The 24,510-nt window shown below is 38.3% G+C and overlaps 1 non-coding gene across 1 annotated transcript; it reads left to right on the forward strand.

The window, feature by feature from the left end:
• Positions 1-12,983: 12,983 nt before the first annotated feature.
• trnap-agg (transfer RNA proline (anticodon AGG)) lies at positions 12,984-13,055 on the forward strand. Its single transcript has one exon. It is a non-coding gene; the product is annotated as a tRNA-Pro (tRNA).
• The last annotated feature ends 11,455 nt before the right edge of the window (positions 13,056-24,510 follow it).

Raw genomic sequence — 24,510 nt, forward strand, 5'->3', positions numbered from 1 at the left:
TAAAAGTGTACTTAGTTTTATTTGCTGTCAATTTGCCTAGAATGGAATATCAGATTAGAACGGCCTCTAAAATATAATATTTAATTTATTAAATAAATCAAATGATTTACAGAAAATAAAATTCAAAAACACTTTCATTTTCACTGTATCTGTATGGCTATAGAGGAGCTGTTATTATTTTGCCTGTTTGTCAGTGCTGGTACGAACCCCGTTGGTGCTGTGTTGATCCTTTTGCAGAGGTTTGAAGTTTCTTTCGATAAATCTGAGTCAGTTTGGGTCGTGTGTCGTGTTCACTATATTTAATTTTACCTAATTTGTGTGTTTTTACTGATTAGTTTCGGTAGTATACCCTGGTGTTTTTCCTAATTACTTGTGTATTTATAGCCTCTGTCTCCCCTCAGTTATATGTCATGTTGTACTGCTTGTTCACATTTACTGGCCCTCGTGTGGCTTCTATTGGTTTAACTGGACTTTGATACTGGCTGCCCTTTGGATTATCGCCTCAATAAAGGTTTGTTTTTTTGTTTTAATTTGTCTCACAGGTGTATTTTTCATCCACATTGACATTTGTAAATATATTAAGCAGTTTTAATATATTCAAGATTATCCTTAATGCGCAGAAAGGAAGGTTTTGTGGAGCATGTACTTGTAGGTTATTTGCGTTTGCTGACAGGTCCGGTGATCACTTCAAAACTAATGCACAGGCAATTTTTCTAACATTTAATTTCCTTTCACCCAATTCTACATCAGGATGTAACACAACATCTGCTCAAGCACCATTCACCTTCATTTCAGACTCAAATATGCACCCTATCAGCATTCAGTAGTGTGAATAATTTAATTTATGCCGCCAAACTACCTCGTTAAACAGACATGCTCTCAGTTCAGGACACCAGTGAACTCTTGAGCATACCAGCCCTGCCACCTGCACAATAATGAACTAGTAATGTGTTGCTACGAAGGCGGATTCTGGGTTTTGGGGCTTTATAGGTGAAAAAATTATTGTATTTTTCTCCGTTCACTAATCTTTGCTCTCTTTTGTAAATGCACAACAAAAATTAGTTTTTTTTAAAAATAGCTATATATAAGCTATTTTTAAAAAGACAAGAGGCACTTCTTTAGTAGCATTATTTACTTTAATTTACTTATTTACAACAGTACTCGGTGAACTCTGTGATAACAGCCAGTGACGGGGGAGGGTCACAGTTCTTGATATTTGCTTGTGTGTGTGTGTGCGCGCACTTGCAGATCCTTTGGTCTGTTCCCTATTCACACACGGGTGTGATTGAGGCTCTAACTCTTGGGGTAAAGCTGTTTACTTAATAAGATCACACACTAATTGTTGGTGTAAACAGTGAGTAGCAAGGGTGTGTGGCGTCTTTGATAAATGCTGCTAGTCTTCTTACTCTGTTAACTAACACAGATGATGATCAGGTTTGGAAGCTCTGTTCTGACAATTTACAGCCTTTACTGCACTGTGCACCCACGCATTTGGTTTGGTTATAACGTTTCATTTGGCGATTCTGTATTTAGCATTAGTTTCCTTGGGAGCCAGGCCTATTTTAATTTATGGATAAAGGCTATGGTTTGATCTGAAGTGTTGGAGGGCTGCATCAGCAGGTTTGACACACAAGCCACTTTTAATTATGGAATAAGCCCACAAGTATTACCGGATTCATGAATCTGTTTGAGTCTGTCATTCCTAGATTCATGACAATAGGTGAGACTGCAGTGTTTGCCATTGGACAGTATGTTATAATCTTATGTGTGTCTATCCTTTTATGTGACTGCACGCAGTTAAGATCTGTGCCTTGTTAAAAGTGAGGTTACTACTTCAGAGGAAAAAAACATAATAAATCTCCTCTTAGACAAGCACTCCCATCCATTAATCAGATGACATTTGAACTTGTCAACGTAATGTCTGACTAACTCGGTCAGTTTCCTTCATAAGTCATGATTGCAATATTACTCACATCTATGAATATTTACATAAAAATTTCAGCACATTAAATGAGAAGTTGTATTAAAGCACTGATGCATGGGACACGATTACAACTTTGTTTGTCTCTCATGAAAGCTGGAAAGCTCACTTAAAACGAGTGCATTGGATTTGTTTCAGATTTGCAATTAATACATTAGCTCCCATCCCTCTCACTGAGCCTGTTTGCAGGGGTGAGAGCAGCTTCAGAGCATGAGGACTTGATGTTTAAAAATTGTGGATACATATAACTAGGTTCAGTGTTTGTTTTCTTTTTGACTTCCATAAAGAAAACTGGGAACTGTGTAAAACCAAGCTAAAATCTAATAATCATCTTAAAATAAAGGAGTCAATCTGTGGTTAGTTGGTAGGAAATGCACATAAAATGAAATCAGCCTACTTGCTAACAATCCTGAAAAACTGTTAGCAAGTCAAACAGCTGCCGATTAAAAGACAGGGAAAGAGTTCAATAATAAGCTAAAACTAGTCATGGGATTTATCATCAAAAGCATTTTTGCTTTGATATTTGACCGTTTTTACCTATTGCTGTATGTGCTCCAGCCAGAAAGCAGTTATATGATACTTATTGAGTGTGAAAAATCAATGAAAAGTTACCACATTCTTTATTGATTTTCCCAACAATGCTTGGCTGGTTACTTAATGGTTCTAGCCAAGTCTGTGCATGTGGGTGTAGTTTAACCTTCAAGTGTCCGATTGCTTTTGTGACATTTTTAAGTTTCCTACTATGAATTTGGAGAATGCAAAGTTTCATACTTCATGAACCATCCATCCATCCATCCTCATCCGCTTTATCCGAGGCCGGGTCGCGGGGGCAGCAGCCTAAGCAAAGAGGCCCAGACCTCCCTCTCCCCAGCCACCTCCTCCAGCTTATCCGGGGGAACACCAAGGCGTTCCCAGGCCAGCCGAGAGATATAATCTCTCCAGCGTGTCCTGGGTCTGCCCCGGACAATTCATGAACCATGGAATTAAAATGCACAGTTTTCTTATGACCCCAGAAATTTATTTTTATTTGTTTTGACATTATTTTAAAATGCTGCACAGTTTTGCAATGAAACATGGATTATAGAACAGGATTCAGAGAATTCCTGAAGTGTATGCAGTTGCAGATGGGCCATGGTTACAAGATGTGCTTTCATATATATTTTAACAATGTTTGTTGCAGCTTGTTGCATTAAAAACTGCTGTTCCTAGGACTGCGCTCTTCTGGACAGAAATCTCGAATGTTGGTCCTAGCAACTGCGAGAGCCACTTGCCTAGCTTGGGGGTCACTGCACCGACTGCTCCGATTACCACTGGGACCACTGTTGCCTTCACCCTCCAAATCTTCTCGACTTCTTCAGCCCTTGGTATTCCTGCAGCTTCTTGAGTTCCTATCGCTCAGTATCACTACATCTTCCTCTGCTTTTCTAGTTGGTTAGCCATCACCAGTTTGTCTATCTGTATTTGGAAGTCTCACAGGATCTTAGCTCAGCATTCTTGACCACCTTAGGTGGCATGTCCCATTTTGATCTCTGAACTTTCAGGACATACTTGGCACAGATGTCTCTGTGTACTACGCTGGCCACTTGGTTATGGCGTTCCATGTATGCCCTGCCTGTTAGCATCTTGCACCCTGCTGTTATGTGCTGGATTGTCTCAGGGGCATCTTTACACAGCCTTCACCTGGGGTCTTGCTTGGTGTGATAGACCCCAGCCTCTATGGATCTTGTGCTCAGAGCTTGTTCTTGTGCTGCCATGATTAGTGCCTCTGTGCTGTCTTTCAGTCCAGCTTTGTCCAGCCACTGGTAGGATTTCTGGATGTCAGCCATTCCTCTATCTGCTGGTGCTACATAGCGTGACTGTCATTCCATGATGATTCCTCCTCTTGTGCCTCTTCTTTCTCAGGTTTCTGCTGCAATGCTGGGTGTCTGTTGTCTCGTCCCGGACAGTTCTTGGAGGATCAAGAAACTGATACCGCTGACAGGCCCCCTGGCTCTTAAAAACTAATTACAATTTTTGAGTTCATACAAAGAAATTTTAGTAAAATGGATGAGCCTGCCGCATCAATTTCTCACTTTGATTTTCAGTGTCTTTGAATTCATCCTTATGTAGCTTGATGTGGCATCCTTTTGTTCCCTTTTGTTTGTTGTTTTATTTTTTTTCCTCAAAAACATTAAAAAGGGCAACATTCGACTGATCAGGTAATTCTTAAAGAGAAAAAACCACCTATAGTTCTGTAAACTTCATGAAGACTTTTCTCATCCAAGATGCTTTGTCAGAACTGTAAAGCCTGTTTTGTCTTCAAATCCTAATTTTACATTAATTTAGCTGTAATTTAAATATTGCCCTAAAACCCCCTTTACAACAAATTTATTGATGGCTTCTCTTTTAATCCCTAATCATACATTAAATAAAACTTAAATGAAAACATCTGCTTTTCTGCACGTTTTGAGCCATCCTGGATTTTCTTTTTTGCTGCTAAATATCAAATTATCTAACAAATATTAACACTGAATCAAATGTGCATTGACTTCTTTTGATTTTCCTTGATTTATATTTTATTTTTAATGTATTTTTTTGTAATGCTAAAAAATTGTATTTAATTTATTTTGTGAACTTTGTATTTTTTTCCCCTTATACTTAGAAGCATATTTGCTCATTAGGAGTTTTAATTGGCTTCTAGAGTATCAAAGTCAAACCAAGACAGATTTTGCTGAATAGAGAATTTCAGCTTCTTTTAATAAGCTGTTTCAAGGACTTTAACTTTGATGCACTGCTTTTATTCATTTAGTCTCTCAATGCATGCTCAATCGTCCAGGTAAGGAAATCCCAAAAAGCTGATTCTGTTCATCTGGAGGTAGCATTTTCACTGGGGGAAACATTTCTTCACTCATCCAAGTGACTTCTTCAATCTCAGCTGACTGCAGGCTCCCCCAACCTTTTAAACAGTACATTTGCACAATGACTACAAACTAGCACCACTGGCCAACAGTGGGCTGTGAGGTCATTTTCTCAATCATTAATATGTAAATTGCCATGAGCATTGATCAATGAACATGAATAACATTCGACTTTTTGGGTTCTCACTCATGGGTCGTCCCCAATCTCATACAGTTCAATCTTAAGCCTTCAAACTGTTATCTTTCTCAAGGTAATAAAAAGTAGAAAAGGTTTAAGCTTTTAATTCAGCAAAAGTAAAACATATAAAACTAGATATAGGTTTGATTTTATGAAATAAAGTTTACAAAGACAGTTATAATTCATTGTTGATGGCAGCTCTCAGAATTGTCTCTCAGACTCTCACAGATTTGACTGCCAGACTTCAAAACAGTGCCGTTTCAGATCAAATATGCTTATCTGTTTTCCAGTGATTCCCATCTGTTGCCAGTTTGTAAAATGTCGTAATTTACACATGTGTACATACATAGCTGCTTCTTTATCAGACAGCACTGACGAGGGATGAGATTTATTAGCTGGTACTGAGATATCAGATGCGTGGTGTGAAAAGTCACAAAACATAAAATATTGTGCCGACGGAGGTAATAACACAGGTAGTTGTTATAAACAGATTACGGTGTTTATAAAGGAAAAAGCAGATCCAACATGCTTGAACTCACAACTGGTTGTCGAATGCCTTCATTTTATCACTTTATAATGGCAAAAAAGTGTAGTTCAGACTCTCCCACCTGCTACTGTCCCCCACCCATTGTTTGTATTGTGTTTACAAGTCTCCTCCCTAATTTTTGAAAATATCTATAAAAGTCTTTCCATTTCACTGTTTCTTGGTCGGTTCACCTTTTCCAGCTCTAGTGTCTCAACATCATCAACCACAGAAGAAAATCATAAATCGAAAGGCATCTTCACATCATCTTGAAAAATGAGAGTCCTCTTTGCTCTTTTTTTGGTGGGATGTGTGTGCGGTGTACCTCAAGGACTATGGGTCAGAGTAAGTATCATTTGTTTTTGGAAGTATTATAGATCCAAGGCTCATTTTTAAAGTCTCTTTGGTGTTTTTTGTATATTTCGATGCATTTCTGGCACAGTAGCTTATGGTTGATATATTCAGGCTATCTTCTTACATAAAACATTAACTTCAAGGAAATCACTCAACCCACTTATGTTCAGTGTGTCCTTCAAAAGTACACATGACATGACTGTCCTGTCCTTTCCTCTGATTAATCTCTGCGAATACAATGAAAATTTCGGCTTTTTGACACGACATTAACAAAACTTTTACTGGCCCAGATGGAAACTTCTTGTCCCTCTCCCCACAGGTTGGAGACAAAAGCTTCCCACTGGAGGCTGTGAAGCAGCTCAAGAAAATCATGGAATTAGATGAAAATCTTGGTTCTCACTCTGACGCACACACTTTCAAGACTGTGTGTGCCAACCCTCTTGTGCCGCAGGTGTTTCGACCAGTGTGCCAAAAGGATGAAGAAGTAGCCGTTTTCTCAAGTCTAAGTAAGGAGAGCCCAAAGGGAGATCAGATTATTTTGGTCACAAACACATTACGGTATTACAGTGTGTTCCTGTCACATCGTTATTTCTCCACAGCTTACTGCAAAGGGTATTGCATGCATAAGAAATTATGCAAGTAGCTCATTGGGCACACTCTGAGCAACCAGTGTTAATGATTTAAAGCAAGATCCCAAACCAAAAACAAACAGTGTGTTATGTGTTATTATGCAACAGCAGTCTTGTGTAATATATTGCAATCATTTTTTAAGGACAAAAGCAATAACAGTGTTTTAGTCTGTAAATCAGTTTGTTTACCAACTCTCTATTCAATCTATAATAGCTGGTCCCAAGCTCAATTAAGCATAATAAGTTTCAGTCCAAAAATGGACAAATTCCAGTTGTCATAGATGCCATATGTTGCCATTAATTTTACAGAATGTGTAAGCAAAATTTCCTGAAACAGACAAGATGCTTTCCTTCAAACCTTTTTGCAAATGTAACATTTGTTTGCTATTAGACTCAGAGGGTTAATACACCTTTACTACTATTATTGTGGGAATGGTAGATGGTATTTGTTGCATGCATTGTTACATGAGAATGTCACTGGCATTTTAACTAGAGAAGCCAATTAGTTTCCCACACACTCGAAGCAGTGGCAAATTCACTATTTAATATATCAAAATATGTCTTGGAGCACCTCTAAAGCTCATATGTCAATCTGCATGTGAAATGTTGCGTGACAGTTTGTTGGTTAGTTGTTTCCCCCTGTTTTTAGGCTTTGTTGTATGCTGGTTTTGCTGGATGTTTTATGTGTTCCCACACATTAGCCTTTCCCTTTTATATGAATGACTTGCTCAACCACCTGAACTCCAGTTGCTGAGCCAGTCTCAGTATCCTTTTGCCAAATTTAAACAGCAAACAATTACGCACAGGCTCTTCCATCTAATCTTTAGTTTTATTACTCAGACAAACACTCTGTAGGACTCAAGATTAACGACACAGACAACAAGCATAAAGTTTAGTTGAGTTGCTCAAATGGATTCATAGAATCCAATGTTTTCACATTGTAATAGACACATCCAGCAAGTGCTGCACCACAAAATGCCTGGAAGGATAACACCAGGCTTTGCAGAAAAGTCATCAGAAAAGACACTTGTTGCTGTAATAACATCCAATTATCACTATTAGGAGTAATTTTTCAAAATGGAAAGCAGGCCATTGGGTAAAATAAGGAATGTTTTTTTCTAATTGGGATTATTAAAATAATCGCTGAAGTTGTTGTTATGTTTTTTCTTGCACTGTCTAGTGGTTATAAATATGAATGAGTGTGAGATATGTGCCAACCCCGCCTGCGCTGGATGTGGATATTGAGGCTGCCGTCAGCTAGACACACACCTCCCCTGAGAGTCTCTAAGGTGTCATCATCCATTGTTCTTCTACATCTGGGAGTCATGGAGTCTCAGCAAGAAGTTTTCAAGTATTCAGAACTGTTAACTGTTAATTAATGTAAGGGGAAGAGGGGTTGTGTTATATATAAATTCATTGCAAAGCAAAACTGTTGATAAAAATGATATTTAATGGAAATCTGGTGGAATGTGTAACTGCAGAACTTAAGCTGGAGAAGTAAAACAATGCTAAGCTGTATATACAGATCCCCTGGAGCTTGTGTGCAAGTTTTTATAGACAAAATTATAGGTTTATGTGACATTATATGCAATAATAAGATGCTCTTTTTCTCTGGCGATTCGATGATGATTTACTCAATCATTAAGGACACACACAAGCTGAAGAATTTAATAACATAATGTTTTGCATAAGTTTGTTTCCTACAATTTCACATCCAACTAGGATAGAAGTAAACGATGCTGTCATAGATAATATATTCTCATATGATGTAGTTGAGAAAATTCTCAGGGGTATAACCATGAATGATATAAATGATCATCTGCCATTTTTTAGATGTAGAAAATAGAAATATCATTGAGAAAGACGTCAGAACTAGCAGGATAACAAGATGTATTAGACATAGTTAAAGCTGATATGATTAAACAAGCCTGGAGCAGCTTGTTCAGAAGATGCAAATGAGGTATAGAAAACTTGGGGGAAATAATAACTGACTCATACAATAAAAACTGCAGAAAGAAAAATTAATGGTCTAAAGAATTCTTTAAAATTAGAACAAAAGGGCAGGGATAGCTCAGTAGGTAAAGTGGTCGCACCATGATCGGAAGGTCGGCGGTTCGAATCCACTTAAAGGCTACCCTGAGGTACCCCTGAGCAAGGTACCGTCCCTACACACTGCTCCCCGGGCGCCTGCTTAGTGGGCTGCCCACTGCTTCACTGAGTGAATGGGTCAAATGCAGAGAAAAACAAGTAATTTCCCCATGGGGATCAATAAAGTATCCATTATTTTTATTATTATTATTATTAAAAGAGTCTAAAAATGAATATGAAAAGTATAAAAATAAATTAACATGGATACTAAGATCATCATAAGCAAAAGAACACATAATAGTTTACTACAAATACAGGTAAGGCATACAGAACACCGGGAGAGTTTGAAATATTCTGATATTCTAATTTCATTGCAAATACTGGAACACGGCAATCAAAGAGTTCTTTGTAAATCTAGGAACAAAACTAGCTGTGACAATTAAAACACCCAACAATAATCAAAGAGAAACAGGTTAGCTGGATATAGAGAGCCATAATCTATATTTCAGAGGAACGGACAAAACAAAAATAATACTGTAACAGCAGGACAGTGTGCACTGAACTCCGCACCACACATGGCACAGGGCCTCCGTTACACCAAAGACACTCACACTGTAACACTAGACAGGAACCCAAGTGACCTTACAAAGAATGAAAATAAATTAATATGTCTGGACTTAAGCATTTGACACCATTGACAAATTATTGGAAAAGTTAGAAATATAAATGAGTAAGACAGACTGCACACTCATAGTTCCATATTTGACCCATTGGGCAGAAGTATTCGGAAATGCATATAGAATGATCACCAACTTAATATTTTTATTACGAGATAAAGAACTAAAAATAGTATTGACAGCAAATTATTATCATTTCACTACCCCACTGTTCATTTGGATGAATACATTAAAATTTGTGTTTTTTATTATTAAGAGATTTTACAGTTATTTCGATTATGTAAAAAGTAAAAAACAATTACCTCCAGGCATTCAAGATTTGTTCCGGTTGAGAAGAACCAATTATTTTTATGTTAATGTAATTATGACATACTGTTTTTTGATGGGGGGCTTTTGGTCACATTGTCCATTTTTGGTTGGCTAAATATTGTATTATATATGAGGGGTAAGTGCAATATTGAAGCTTTTGCTTCTGTGTACACTATATTGTATAAGTATTCTCTCGGCATTCATCCCAAAGGTGTTCTCTCTGGTTGAGGACAGGACTCTGCACAGGCCAGTCAAGTTCTTCCACACCTAACTTGCTCATCCATGTCCATACGGAGCTTGTTTGTGGTTTTTTTTGTTTTGTTTTGTAGTAATGTCAGAAGTGGAGCTGTCCCCAAATTGGTCTTACAAAGTCCGAAATGTTTTTGTATGCTTTGGTATGCTACGTAGAGTTCCTTACTCCTAAAAAACAAGTCTTCACTGTTGTAGAGTCCAGTGGTAGCGTTCTTGAGCTAATCTAAAGGCTGCGTGAAGTTTGGAGGTCATTATTGATTGACTCTGCAGAAAGCTTGTGGCCTTTACACACTATGCAATTCACCATCTGCTGACCCCACTTTGTGATTTTACATGACACATACTACGTCATGGCTGAGTTGTAGTCTTTCCCAGTTGCTTCCATTTTTTTGTAATGCCACTAACAGTTTACTGTGGAATGTTTAGTAGCAAGGAAATTTCACAAGGTGACATCCTGTCATGGTACCACGTTGGATTTCATGGAGCTCTGAGAGTGACCCATTCTTTCACAAATGTTCATAGAAGCAGTCTGCATGCTTAGGTTCTTGATTTTATACACCTGTGGCTATGAAAGTGATTGGGACTTTAATAATTTAGGATGGGTGAGTAAAAACTTTTGGTAATATAGTGTATTTCTTTCTTTTTTCCTTTTTTTTTGTTTTGTTATGACAGACAGAAACAAAATGGACAAACATTTCTATGTACAAGCATCCACGGACACACCAAACCACAACTTCACTTAATCCCAGCAGGTCTTAGTGGTCAAAGTACTTGATTTTGGATTAAAGTGACAAAAATCGGATTTACCATTTTTTATGCTTTGGTAGATACAATCCTTTGTTACTAAGGCCACAAATCTGTTAAACTTTTAAAACTCCTTAAGGCAATTTTATAATAATCAAATCCTTTGGATTGATGAAAGAATGTTTTTAACTGAATATATATATTTACAGACACAAACCTGCATGCACACAAAAGAAGAATGATGCTTCAAAGCCACTGAACTGGGATAAAAGTAAAGGGTATTAAGCAAGTATAATGAAAGCAAGTCTAAAGTGAGTGAGCTGAAGGGGTCATATTCAAAAATGTTTTATTTGTTAGACAAATCATTTGGCTTCAACTAAACTCGTCCACTTAACCAAACTGGTAACACCCTTTTAATGTAATTCTTCAAATACACGATCTGTTTGCTTTTGTTTGTTGCCCGCGACTGATTTTGCCAGGATCTACCATGTGTCTGATATGACACGATGAAAATGTATCCAACAGACTAGCCAGTAGTGCAGCTAATTTATGTAACAGCAGCAGGGAATGTGCATCACTGCACTTCAGACATCAATATGCACGACCTGATTCGTGAAATGCTCTCCGGCCCCTGTGTTTTGCAGCCATCACAGCTGTCACACACACACTCTCATCAGTCATTACAGAAACACCCATTTTTAATCATTTAAAGCTGCTCTGTTGTCTGGACAGGTTTTTAGTTGAATCCACTGATCTTTAAAACCTCCAATAATTAGTTTAATGGATCACTTTAATGGGCTGCTTTGATCACGGTGACCAGCCTTAACAGTTACTGCATGTCTGTGTGGTTGCACTGATGTTTCAGTGGAAATAAAGTTGAAACCTACAATATTACATGCCATTTACAAATGAACGGTGACAAATATTGCAGTCCATAATGTATTTCAAGTCTGTTATTGTAGTATCACATTGCAGTATGTGCTGGGTTGAGTAGATACAAACAGACGGATACATACATATGTCAAACTTCTGGTAAGTCCTTATCCTCTATTATTCCTTCCAATTTTTGCAATGTGCAGGTGTACCACTACCAATGGCAGCAAAAGGTTATTGTGGCCAGATGGTTATCTTTTTATGTATTAACACATTCAGATAACTTACACTTATGGACAATTGAATTCACTGAGTTCCTTAGATTTTCCCAGTGTTCTGAATATTGATGAAACCAGTGAGTCATGTCAAACAAATCGTTTTTATGCTGGCAAAGGGAAACTACCAGTTGAGATTGATAACTAGTGACTGGGCTCGCTGCACAGGTGACATCCTGTCACGGCAACGCGTTGGAATTCAGGCCTTGGCCATGTCAGGTTGAAAGATATTGTAGAGCCATGAGCACCACTTATCAAAAGATTTAAGTGAAAAGTATATACATTTGAGCCTATATGTATCCTTTTGGCTGTGTGTATTTGAAACAATGCAAAATAAATTCAAATCCAATTATTGTTTTTAAAAGTAAAATAATATGTATGCAGCACAATCTTTCAGCATGCTCAGAAAAGAGCAATTCAAAGAAATCATTAAAATTACCATGACATTCATGTTCATGACGAGGACATATAAACTTGCTGCAGATGCAGAATTGATATGAAATCTGGGAAAATTATATGAAATTATAATTAGAGGAAGTTAAGAGCATATCCTGGCTAATAACAAGAAAATGAAAGATCATCACAAAAATCGTTAATTTAAATATGTGTTATTTTAAAAGAGAAACAATGACAGACCCTCACTTGTTAAGGAAGTCTCACCTGTTCAACGGGATCTAAGCGAAAAAGGAAATAAAAAGGAGCGAATGCTCTTGTCTCGTTCGGCTCTTCTGCTCCTTCTTCTTTTTGACGACATTTGGCGCCCTCTCGCGGTGTTTCACTAACATTACAACGAGCGGTTTGTGATCAAATAACTGACTTAAACAATAAACCAACGCGAATCCGACGAATAAGTGTCATTGAACGTTAAAACACGAATTATTCATAAGGCTAAAGAGAAAGCTGGTGTTCATCTCACCCTATAGCTCCGTATTTATGTCTTTAAGGAGAAAAACAAATCATTTAACTTTGAAAACAGCCGCCAGTGAACGAAACCTTGGAAGTGTCGTAGAAACGGGCTGATTTTTCACATAGAAATATATTCTGTATCAGGCAGGATTGCGTTATTTTTAAAAAAGACGCGTTTCTGTTCGGTTGTTTTACACATCCGCAAGAATTCAGTGTACGTCAGCTGTACTCTGGCAACGTTGACCAGCTGTTAAACCCTAGTGTTTCATTTGGTGTCCCTTTGAATTGATATCACGTGGCTCGTTGGTCTAGGGGTATGATTCTCGCTTAGGGTGCGAGAGGTCCCGGGTTCAAATCCCGGACGAGCCCTCGTCTTTTTGCGTTCGTCTTCCATAGGCTTTAATGTCTAAGTCCCTCAGGTTTATTTTTCTAAGCGCGTTTTGTCACACTTCCACTATAAATTAAAGTAGCCCTCTGTTCTTTAAAAAAAAAAAATGCTACACAAGTTTGCTCAAAAGATAACCCTCTAATATTGCCTACTGTCAGGAGAGGGAAGCCCATGGGTGGGCTGGTTGGGTTGATAGGGTGCAGCAGAGCAGGGGAAATATTCATTTATAAATAAGTTTCTCTGCACATGCTGTTTGTGGATTTAGACAACTAAATTCAACAGTATGTAAACAGGTGTTTCGCACATTTGGATTAATTAGGACATAAGAAGTAAGCAAAATTACCTGCCACATGAAAAATGTTACTCCTTTTGTGCTCACTGCTCTACAACAGCACTAGATAGATGTTGAATTACCAGTTATGCCACTTTGACATCTATGAATGCATGACAGGGAAGAGAAGGAAAACTGAGATGTGTTGAGGCTGTATGTGAACTATATCTCCATATTGTCTGCTGGAAGTAACACCAGGCTAAAGCAAATGAAGAATTAACTTTTTCAGCAGTGTTAACCTGCCTATTAAAGGTGATTACTCATTTACTAAGGTTACCAGAGCCCTAACATTTATCAAATGAAAAAGCTAAAACTTTGATTTTACCTTTAATGAGTCATGTATAACCCAGCTATTCATTGGTTTGTGCAGTTTGTGTGCACTTATCTGTCTACATTTTAAAAACAAGGTAAAAGTAGACGAGCCTATAAAAAGGTTTAGTCAAAAAAATCCCAAATGTCTAAAGCTGATGACTTGTTAGTACCAGGATAGCATCACACAGTTGTTCCACAATACAAAGGTGCTCTATTAGATTGAGATCTGGTGACCGTGGAGGGCATTTGAGTGCAAGGAACTCACTGTCATACTCAAGAAACCAGTTTGAGATGGTTTTGAGCTTTGTGAAATGGTGTTTCATTCTGCCGGAGAAGACATGGTCCCACAGATCAGCAGTACACTGTACAGTACACAACAATACTCTGTGGGCCCCAAAGAGTGCCAAAAATATCTCCTACACCATAAAACCTCCACCAACAGTTTAAACCGTTGATACAAGGCTGGAGGAATTCATGTTTTCATGTTACTTATGCCAAACTCTGACACTATAATCCAAATGTTTCAGCACATATTGAGACTCTTCAGAGAATGCAACATTTTTGCCAAATATATGTTGTCCAAGTCTAGTGAGCCTGTGCCTCAGTTTTCTGTTCTTAACTTAAAAATGTGGCCTTGTGCTTCTGTGGCCCATCTCCTTCAAGGTTTTACATGTTGTGCATATAGACATGTTACAAACATTACATTGTTATGTTTAGAAGTCAACCATGGCTGCTGCAGAAGCCTCAAGGCAGATAAAGAAAGCCCAAAGGCTGATAAAAACAGTTCATGCTTTTTTGCATGCCAATTATTAAGAAATACAATTAATTACATCCGAATATTGAGGAATGTACTTCATATTTTATGCATAATTATACCATTTTTCTTTCTAAAGAATAGCCTGGTTGTTTGAGGCTTAAACTTGAAAATTAGTGTTTCAGTTAATAACTCTTCTCCTATCCATCTGTTCATTTTTCTTTCACTGTTTTATGACAGTTTATCAGTGAATTGTTTAACTGAGGACCAGAGATGGGCAGTAACGCGTTATCCGATTACTTTTTTTCAAGTAACGAGTAAAGTAAGGTATTATTATTGCAAAAACGGTAATTCGATTACCGTTACTTTCCCGTAGGAACGCTGCGTTACTGCATTACTAAAACCGTGATGTTTTTGCGAGAATGTCTCATGACAGTGACGTAAGCGAGTGCGACAATCGCGACACCAGCTGTGTGCAGATCAACAATGGATAATATATCGAGTGCGGGAGAGTATGAGCATGCAGCATTTAAAGCGTGGAAGTACTGAGCTTACTTTGAGTTTGATACCATAAAAAGGGACAAAAACATTAGCGTCCGTTGTGCGTGGAAAGAAAACTTCTTTTTACAGCGAAAAAAAACCCTAAATTTCCAAGCAAGCACCGGGAGTGCGCTACGACTTAATGGGAAATTCACAGAGAAACTCGCAGATTCTTCCACTGACCGCTGCGGCACACCTGCACCAGGGTAAACCTCCGCCTACCCCACTCCTGCTTTACAGGTGAAAATAGAGCAAAAGCACCGCTAGTCTTTGATTTTATTTATTTTCTGCTGTGTTTTACTTGCATCTATTTGAAAGAGTGAATATAAACACAAAAAAATATTTTATGTGCTGCAATGTGCAGAAAATAGGTTTAAATGTTAAACAAATTTATTCCAGTCAGAGAATGGTGCATGTTATTAACTTTTTGCTTCATGCATAAAGTTAAAAGATTAAAACTAACAAAACAAGTTTTAAAAAGAGACTTTTCCATTTGATTACATTTTGTATGATGGATTATGCAGAAAAAGTAGAATTGGGCTGAAAGATCTATCGCTTTATTACCTATTCAGGTTGTAAATCGTGTTTTTAAAAAGTAACTAAGTAATTAATTACTTTTGAAAATAAGTAATCAGTAAAGTAACAGGGTTACTTTAAGTCAAGTCAAGTCAAGTATTTATTTATTGTCATTGTCAAAGAACAATGAAATTGCGTTTGGGGGAAGTAATCAGTAATTAGTTATTGATTACTTTTTTCAAGTAACTTGACCAACACTGCTGAGGACTGAATATAATGCAGTTCACATAAAGCAGCAGCTCTAAATAACTCAACGTCCACCAGAGGGCACACATCACCAAACTATTTTTACCTTATGCTGCTGACCTGTTAGCATATTCCATGCATATATTTATTTTCCAGCAAGTGTCAGTATTGCATCTTCTGCATTCTTTCAGCCTGCTAGCTTTACTAAGCTCCAAGCCAAGTACACATCACAGAAATCAGCTCTCTCACAAACTTTGCTCATTGCCACTGCAGCTAGTTTAAAGTACACCAGCTATCAGGCCCTCCTTCAAGCCCATGCAGTTTCCTGCTTTACATGGTGACAAGTAGACCTCTGAAAGGGCTTTATGAAACAGAAATCAATGCCAGCACACATCAAAACCAACCAAACCTATAAGCAACTATATTGTAAAATCTATTTAGATAAGAAAAAGTAAATAGCTTCTCCTACTGCAAAGAAAACAGAAAGATGGTCTGACCTCTTTTGTTGTCCATCCTCCTGAGCAGGCAACCTGGAGGAGGTGAGTCCTGCAAATATTATAATTTGTTCAGCACAAGAGCTAACCATATCTTTAATTACAAATAATAACAGTAATTTGAAGTTGGAAAAAGTTCTGACTAAGATCTTCTAGTCCACAGAGATAGGATGGCCAGCATCTTTTGCAAACTGTCATTGTGAAATAATGCCTCAAAATATATAAAAATACCAATTAATTATGAGCTAATAAACACAATCCAAGGTAAGAGCATGTTGTAATAGTCTCCATAGCAACAAACTCTTAAACCTACTTAAAAGACTTTAAAAAACACATCCAGTGTGCACAAGGATGTGCCTGCCTTTACATTGCATGGTTCACAGTGCCAAAGTAACCTCAAGTGTGCAAACCAAAATAACAACACTGGTCCGGCCGGGTTGAGTCAAACGATGATTTTAATGATCACACGCGTGGGAGATGGACACCGTACGCAGACAGCATCAGATCTCAAAATGGTGGAGCATTGATCAAACTCTTATAGCCTCTAGTGGCCCCCACCTAGTCATAAAAGCCTAAACATTCACATTCTTTCTCTCACACGGCGCCTAAGCTACGACCTTGGCTCCCTGTTTATCTGCTCCTGCTGAGATGGGGCAGAAAACTCCAGTATGTTCTGTTCTCTTCTAATCAGACAAATAAGGCGATGACTTTCTGCGAACAGTATTTCTTATAACTCAGCAGTATAATGCATCATAAAACAATATCATTCATTCACAATAAATCAGCAGTCTAATGTAATACAGTTTAACAAATGTAATAGTTATCACCTTCTTCTAATTCAGGAGAATAATGCAAACTAAAACTACATACTAATTCACAATCTTTAATTAGGGGTCTAACATGGCATAAAATAATATTATAATCCCACACTCCCCCTGTTGAGCTCTTTAGAATAAAGAGCTCACCTACACCCTGCAATCCAGTGTTGCCGGGTTCATTTCTTCTTACCCCTGAGGCCCTTTGTCCCCCTGTTCGGTGGACCATATGTGAGATGACCTCTGTGTTTGCGCAGTTCAGATGCAAGAAAAACTATTATTACAACAACAATAGTAGGTACAGATGACACTCTCATCACTCCCCAGTTCTCCCACAGCTTTATTTTGGTGCTACCTTATACCCTTCAGACGTACTCAGACTAGAACCTCTGTCCGAGGAGCTTTTAACAAAAGACATCAAAAACAAATTAGCCATTTTTAATTCTAACATGTGCCTCCCCCTTTTCACAAAAATCATGTGTTTCCTTCCGCCTACCGTCCCACGGTTTCCTCTCCAGTGTGGTACTCAGCTTCTCATGAACACAGGCATTTCATCTTCTAAACGCTATTCAGTTCATTTCAATGATTAACGCTTAAACATGGAAATAATGATTTATGCTTCTCACTGGTTCTCTAAAAAAGCCTGGAAACCTTTTGGGTCATTATTAGCTTAAGTTTTACCATACCTAAGTTATCAAAAACACAAATGAAGTCATAAAAATGTTCATATAACCCTTGTTTGATGTTAAAACTCAACTTCCCCCCTTTTTGATACATTCCCATGTGTCAATTCAACGGAGCTAGAAAATTAAAAGAAAAGGTTAGTGACCTCGTATCTCAGAAAGTATGAGTCCTTCTCCCATCCAGTGTCATTGCTCCAGTCCTGTCATCCTGTGCCAGGGAATGAAATCAATTTAATTGTCATGTTAGATCTGTTCAACTCCTGGCTCCGCCCAGAGCCTACGTCCGCAGAATTGCCAAGAAACAAAACCTGTATTAATATGAACTTCACTTCAATATGAACTTGTTGACTACTTTTGACACAGCAAAGGAACATTCTCTCCTTCTCGAGGACAGGCACTGACTCCCACCTATCTCCTGGAGCCAACTGTCCCTTATGGAGACACAACATTGCAGCTACAAGGTTTTGCAGATTGTTAAGTTGATCTGTGTGTAATGCTCTGAATCAGGTATGTAATATAAAATGAATGTTGTTTAATTAACTGCCACTAATTAAAACTTAACAAACGATATAACTGAATAAAAGATCACAAAGAATAACATGATATCAGTGTTATGTAAGCGCGTCCGGCCTTCTATGCTCGAAGTCACTCCACTCCATAGATCAGCCAGACATCGCGCTGACTGTAGCTTTTAACCCTTATTAACTTGAGCACAACTCTATAATGAGCAACAAACTGCAATATGTATAAAGATGATCATGGTTACACCTGCAATGAAAGATCATATGACTATTCTGACACCTGTAAATAGAAGATTAACCTGAGGTTATAACAATTACTGTAATACAAATGTTAATGTAATGTCAATAGCTTCAATAAATGTTTAATGCAATGCTTGTTATATGATTCTGATGTAACAATAATGCTGATGCTAAAATAACAGTAAAACACCCCCTTCTTATCCCGTTTATAAACTTCACACATAAACGTTTATAAATGCCTCTTTTAAATTTTATTTCCCCCTGTTTTGCCCTCACTGACCACAGCAGGGGAATCTATGTTTTGATTCATCCATGAATGCAGCTCACCCGATTCATCACTGAGCCCCACCGTCACTGGCATCTGACAGGGTGGCGCTGCATATTCTTCCTTTAATGTCTCTATGTTCAATCAGTTAATTAGAGTGCTTGAACATGAAGTAGACTGCGTCCACAACAAGTCAATACAGCTGTAAATGTGGCCAATTATAAATCTATTACCAATCAATAACAAAAAATAGCTTTTATTTTATGCATGCTTTTAGTCAACCACTCACCCAGAGGATCTTCAATCCCAGAAAATTCCTTCTCCTCATTTAATGAGTCTGTCCTCCTTCCATGCACTGGTAATATACTCACATATCTATATTATTGCTAATATATATTGTAATATATCTATATCACTAAAGCACTTCTGGATGGATGCAAACTGCATTTCGTTGCCCTGTACCTGTGCATGTGCAATGACAATAAAGTTGAATTCTAATTCTAATTCTAACTGGTCCATCCAGAGCCATATCATCTTGAAATACAGGGAGTGCAGAATTATTAGGCAAGTTGTGTTTTTGAGGAATAATTTTATTATTGAACAACAACCATGTTCTCAATGAACCCAAAAAACTCATTAATATCAAAGCTGAATGTTTTTGGAAGTAGTTTTTAGTTTGTTTTTAGTTTTAGCTATTTTAGGGGGATATCTGTGTGTGCAGGTGACTATTACTGTGCATAATTATTAGGCAACTTAACAAAAAACAAATATATACCCATTTCAATTATTTATTTTTACCAGTGAAACCAACATCTCCACATTCACAAATATACATTTCTGACATTCAAAAACAAAACAAAAACAAATCAGCGACCAATATAGCCACCTTTCATTGCAAGGACACTCAAAAGCCTGCCATCCATGGATTCTGTCAGTGTTTTGATCTGTTCACCATCAACATTGCGTGCAGCAGCAACCACAGCCTCCCAGACACTGTTCAGAGAGGTGTACTGTTTTCCCTCCTTGTAAATCTAACATTTGATGATGGACCACAGGTTCTCAATGGGGTTCAGATCAGGTGAACAAGGTGGCCATGTCATTAGTTTTTCTTCTTTTATACCCTTTCTTGCCAGCCACGCTGTGGAGTACTTGGACGCGTGTGATGGAGCATTGTCCTGCATGAAAATCATGTTTTTCTTGAAGGATGCAGACTTCTTCCTGTACCACTGCTTGAAGAAGGTGTCTTCCAGAAACTGGCAGTAGGACTGGGAGTTGAGCTTGACTCCATCCTCAACCAGAAAAGGCCCCACAAGCTCATCTTTGATGATACCAGCCCAAACCAGTACTCCACCTCCACCTTACTGGCGTCTGAGTCGGACTGGAGCTCTCTGCCCTTTACCAATCCAGCCACGGGCCCATCCATCTGGCCCATCAAGACTCACTCTCATTTCATCAGTCCATAAAACCTTAGAAAAACCAGTCTTGAGATATTTCTTGGCCCAGTCTTGACGTTTCAGCTTGTGTGTCTTGTTCAGTGGTGGTCGTCTTTCAGCCTTTCTTACCTTGGCCATGTCTCTGAGTATTGCACACCTTGTGCTTTTGGGCACTCCAGTGATGTTGCAGCTCTGAAATATGGCCAAACTGGTGGCAAGTGTTATCTTGGCAGCTGCACGCTTGACTTTTCTCAGTTCATGGGCAGTTATTTTGCGCCTTGGTTTTTCCACACGCTTCTTGCGACCCTGTTGACTATTTTGAATGAAACGCTTGATTGTTCGATGATCACGCTTCAGAAGCGTTGCAATTTTGAGACTGCTGCATCCCTCTGCAAGATATCTCACTATTTTTGACTTTTCTGAGCCTGTCAAGTCCTTCTTTTGACCCATTTTGCCAAAGGAAAGGAAGTTACCTAATAATTATGCACACCTGATATAGGGTGTTGATGTCATTAGACCACACCCCTTCTCATTACAGAGATGCACATCACCTAATATGCTTAATTGGTAGCTTTCGAGCCTATACAGCTTGGAGTAAGACAACATGCATGAAGAGGATGATGTGGACAAAATACTCATTTGCCTAATAATTCTGCACTCCCTGTATACATACAACAAGCCAAACCACACCTTGGTCACACCAACCCTTTTCCGCCCTGAAGATGTCCAACGCCATCTTAGTCTGGACTGTCAAAGGTGACTTTAACGCTGACTGTTCCGACAATCCATTTTATAACATTTCCTGGTCAGATTAGCCAATCTCTGCACACTGGAATAAACATAATCAACATGATCAACATTTTTCCTGCGTGTTATTTCACCATCTTATTGATTCCAACGCTCCATCCCTATGTGGTTTGCTACATTATGTTTATCTAGAACTCCACTCTGTCTCTAAATGTTTGAAGAATTTTTCATGTTTGGGGTCAAATTTCAAGAATTTGACCATACGTGAAATTAATGGTGTTATCACCCCCATCGGGGCTTACCTTTCCCACTTCTGATGATATTCCTCCCTATTCTTTGCAAGTACCCCCTTTTGGTGGTGAGAAACTGTTGGTGTGGTCAAGTGGGTGCTGTAAAAACAAAAGCTCAAGACAGAACAGCTATCAGTCATGTACTTCATACAAAATTAGCATATATTGAATTTCATATTGATCCTCTGAGTGTAATGGCACATTTTAATTTTAATTTATTAAAGCTAAACACAATAATTTTTCTTTATTTTGCTCTTGTTCTTGTGCAGCACCACCTCTCAGCACATGCCCCTGTTGGTTCTATCCTACTTTTAAATTGCTGACTATTTCAAGAAAGCACCTAAATGATGGGGACCAGTGTTTATTATTACATATCTCCATTTTGAATGTGACAAGTCTACCATCTCCCTGTTATCCATAGATATTAATAGAGTTTTTTTGGCTTTTTTCCTCTATAAAAGTTAATTGACTCTTTACAGTGGCCTGCTATGGTTAATAATAACATGTTCAGTCATGAGTGAAATCAAAGCTTTTCTTCACTCTAGCATTTAACATTCCCAACAATATAATGTGATACCTTAATTAAAACAGCTAATAATAATAAAAAAATTCTTAATGCAAACATCAGTAACTCAAAATTAGCAACCAAAGGGTTAAGTCTGCAGTTCACACTCATGTGAAGCTACAGTCTCCCCCTTTAGTCTCTGTCATCCTTCTGTTCCTGTAAAAACAAAACAAAGCAAGACAAAACATCCACCCTTCTTCTACAGGCTGGGTGAATTGTTTGTGGACATTTACTAATCCTAAAGTCGGCACCGTTTTTGTCTCAGTATCAAGTCAGTTAAAACTTTTAGTCGTCAGTCCATCACAGTCCAGTCACATGCATACATCCACACACATTCATACCAGATATTGCTGATAATGGAGTCTCACGCGCAACCTATTGGAGCATCCATCACCAGCAAGATGACGTCATCATTTTAAAGGAAAACAGTTCCTTGTTTTTTTGGACTGGATTGACTCGCTGCAATCCTTTTAGGCTCAGGACTTCTCATGTGATCAATGTCCCATATAAGTGAATTTCTCCAGAGCCCATTATAATCATGGAGAAAAACACTTTGCGACTGTTTCCAGTAAGAATATTTTATAGCGCTTTAAAGTTCAATCTCTCAGGCCTGGATTAAAGAGCTGATTTGTTAAATCAGGAACTCACAAAATACCAAAATATCACCACCAGTGGATCACACCTCTCAGATGTTCTTATTTCAGTGCACTGTAACAAAAAACGGGGCCTGTTGCAAACATGTCCAAGCATAAAACCATCTTTCTCTCTCTTAGAGAAAGAAAACAATCCAAACCTCACTAATAAAATAAACCTAGTGTTAAGCAAAACCCAAAAATCAACCAAAACGTCACCAGAAACTTTTTCTCCCTCCCTGGACAATATTGTGTAGGAATACAGGTACCGTAACTCCTTTTTGCACTGAAAAAAAAAACATGTTGGATTTACTTGATTCAATAGTGGACACTGGTTGCACACAAATGTTTTGCTTTGGCAGAAACTTAAACAACTGAGTTAAATCAACACAACCTTTTCATATTCAGTAAACCTGTGCATTTTGTGTTCATAAAACACAATTGAAACATGTTCAGATGGAGTAAGTTGAGCTCCTGGAATATTTTAATCCTTCACCATTCTGTCATTTTATTTCAACACTATTCAATAACTTTTATCCAAATACTACTTGGTCACTTAAATACCACATGTTGTCTTCATATTACATACGGTTCAACAAAGTCTAGATCCTGGTTACCATAAAAATTGAATGGATCTACAACAACTACCATCCACCTATCTTTATCCTGGTTGCAGCAGGGCTGGGAAATAACCCTGAAGTGATAGGTTACCAGGCAGGGTACACCCTGGACAGGTCACCAGTCTATCACATAGAAACAAACAACCATTTACACTTACATTCACAGATAATTTAGAATGATCAATTAACCTAGCTCTAATAACTGCATGACTTTTTCTCTCACACTGGAAACCAGAATTTCGTACAGATCTTTAAAGCCTGAGGCAATTGTGTTAAATACACGCGAAATGCTTACGTGCATTTAACGTAAGGGCAGGCCCCTTTTTTTTCTTTTTTTTTTTCAGTGTGTTTCTCCTTCAATTAAATCTCAATCACAAAAATGTGGTGCTCCGAAATAAAACTCACACCGTTAATTCATCATTTTCACTCTGTACCACTGCTCCTTATCAGTCTGTGTGAAGCACAGTAAAGAATTCAGTCGAGGCCTTAAGCCATAAACAGACATCACGCACAGACATTGTTTTCATAACCAAACTGCTCTAGACCTTGTCCCTTAAATCTACACAAATGCCCTCTGGGTGACATGAAACGCATTTAACCAATAAACAATCAATGGCTTCTTGTGTCTTTTTTCTTTTTTGAGCCAAAGCTTGGCCTGTCTGTCGTCCCAATTCTGTTAATCTATCCTTTTGCCGCTGTACTCAGGTTTCCAGGTTGAGAGAAATCCACCTGTATGGACCCCGACATGGAACCCGACAGATTAGCCAGAGGTCCCTTTACTACGGTTCGGAGCCGCGGACCTTCAATAATAGTAATAAATCACAGCAATAGTACATTCATGTAGTTGTAAAAAGCACGATAATATATTAAGTAATCCAAAGTATTCAGAATACGTTACTCTCATTGAATAACGTAACGGAATACGTTACAAAATACATTTTGGGGCATGTATTCTGTAATCTGTAGTGGAATACATTTTGAAAGTAACCTTCCTAACACTGTACATGGATGAAAGAAACAGTCTATCCCACGCCTGTATTTCTTATCCTGTTCATAGTTGAGCTGCTGGAGCTCATTCCACTACAAACTTACACAGAAAGGGGATGTTGACAGTCTTTGTCGGGGTCAACACAGATACGGAAAGCTTCAAATCGTAAATTTATAGTTGCTAAATATTGACACGTGTTTGGACTGTGAGAGAACATGCACAGTCAACACAGGCGAGGCCCCCACAGCCAGTGGATCCCGTTTGAGCCAATAGTCTCCTGTGAGGAATTTGTGAGAGTTGCATTTTGGATTTTCACAACTCTGAATCCCCACCTCCAATCAGGTGTCCTCTTTGAAGGACCGGTACCCTAAATCAGCGGTCCCCAACCCCCGGGACTCGGACCGGTACCGGTCTGTGAGTCGTTTGGTACCGGACCGCGAGAGT

Source organism: Aulonocara sp. 'chitande type north' Nkhata Bay, linkage group LG5 (genome assembly GCF_057382095.1).
Source record: "Aulonocara sp. 'chitande type north' Nkhata Bay isolate Kocher_YH1m ecotype deep benthic linkage group LG5, A_spYH_male_GT1.1, whole genome shotgun sequence".
In the NCBI taxonomy this organism is placed as follows: domain Eukaryota; kingdom Metazoa; phylum Chordata; class Actinopteri; order Cichliformes; family Cichlidae; genus Aulonocara; species Aulonocara sp. 'chitande type north' Nkhata Bay.